The sequence below is a fragment of the Vulpes vulpes genome, chromosome 4 (assembly GCF_048418805.1).
Source record: "Vulpes vulpes isolate BD-2025 chromosome 4, VulVul3, whole genome shotgun sequence".
In the NCBI taxonomy this organism is placed as follows: domain Eukaryota; kingdom Metazoa; phylum Chordata; class Mammalia; order Carnivora; family Canidae; genus Vulpes; species Vulpes vulpes.
This window is the reverse complement of record NC_132783.1, coordinates 123,097,685-123,099,197: the sequence shown is the minus strand read 5'-3', so window position 1 is coordinate 123,099,197 and position 1,513 is coordinate 123,097,685.

Sequence of the window (1,513 nt, the reverse complement as noted above, 5' to 3'; positions counted from 1 at the left end):
ACAAGAGCAGAATAAAGCGAGAGCCTGATGCTCACTTTAGAAAAGAGCTAGGAGAGTCACTGTAGAAGTGGGCAACAATGACTTTTCAGGAATATTCATAAACCCAAATTCATAATTCACTTACTGTTGGGCAATAAATAGCATTAGTGTTAGAAATCAATGCCTTGGTGCCAATTCATATCAACATGCTCTCAGTTCCACTCTACATGCATGATCACTATAAGCTAATATAGCTGTGTTAAATTTAAATTCTACATCAAGGTTTATTTTTTCTAAGTTATCTCTCTATCCAAGGTAGGACTTGAACTCATGATCCCTGAGATCAAGAGAAGTACACTCTACCGACTGAGCCAGCCAGATGCCTCAATATTTTATACAAAGGCTTGGGGTACCTGGTTGGCTCAGGTGATTAAAGTGATAGACTGGTGATTTCAGCTCAGGTCATGATCTCATGGGTGGTGAGGTCTAGCCCTGCATGTACCTGGCTCCACGCTCCAGGGGGAGTGTGCTTGAGAGTCTCCCCCTCAGCCCCTCCCCACACTTGCACATTCTCTGTCCAAAATAAATAAATAAATCTTTAAATATATATATATATCTTTAAATATATACACACACACATCTCAATGCTTATTTAATACATTTAATTTGCTTTAACTCTATTGGATGGAAATGTTAGCAAAAGCAAAATAAAAGTTAAAAAGAGGAGATTTTAGAAACTTTCAAAGAAGTGACAAGGGTTCCCTCCTTTACGAAACTCAAGCCAGATGCCTCTGAGCCCTCTTCTCCACAAGCCTCAGCCTTGGTTGGCCTCTAAAGACTTTTTTTTTTTTTATCTTAACTAAATGTTTCTTAATTCCAGTTAGTTAACATAGAGTGTTATATTAGTTTCGGGTGCACTGTGCAGTAATTTAACCCTTCCACACATCACTGGGTGCTCATCCCAAGTGCACACCTTCATCTCCATCACCTATTTGTACCTCTCCCCCCATGCGCCTGCTCTTTGATAACCATCCAGCCTAGAAAGGCTTACACAAAGGTTAGCATAAGTCTCTAACAGCTCAAGGCCACATCCCTAGGATGACGCTAGTACCCCCTTAAAGTCGGGCCTAAGAAAATTCAAAAGCTGTATCAAGAATTTACTGTTTGAAAAAAAAAAAAAAAAAGAATTTACTGTTTGTTCCAGCTGACACCCGAAGATGGAGCTCCTGAGTCCCAGCCTCTGCTAGAGGATGGGCGCTTCCCCCCCCCCCCCCCCACCACCCGCTAAGGGAGCAGGTTAGCAAACCCAGGGGGGTTCCCGTGGACCCTCCACCACACTTTGTAATCTTCTCTTCCCTGACTCCACTGTACCCATGTTCACTCTCTTCCCGATGCACTCATTCTTCTTTAAAAATGCCCAGTCACTTCTGTATAAATCGAAGGAAGAGTTCAGTTCACCCTGGATCTCTTCTCTACGCAGCAGCGTATTATTGATTAGAATTTTCCTTACCTAACTTTGGCTAGAGCCCGGTTT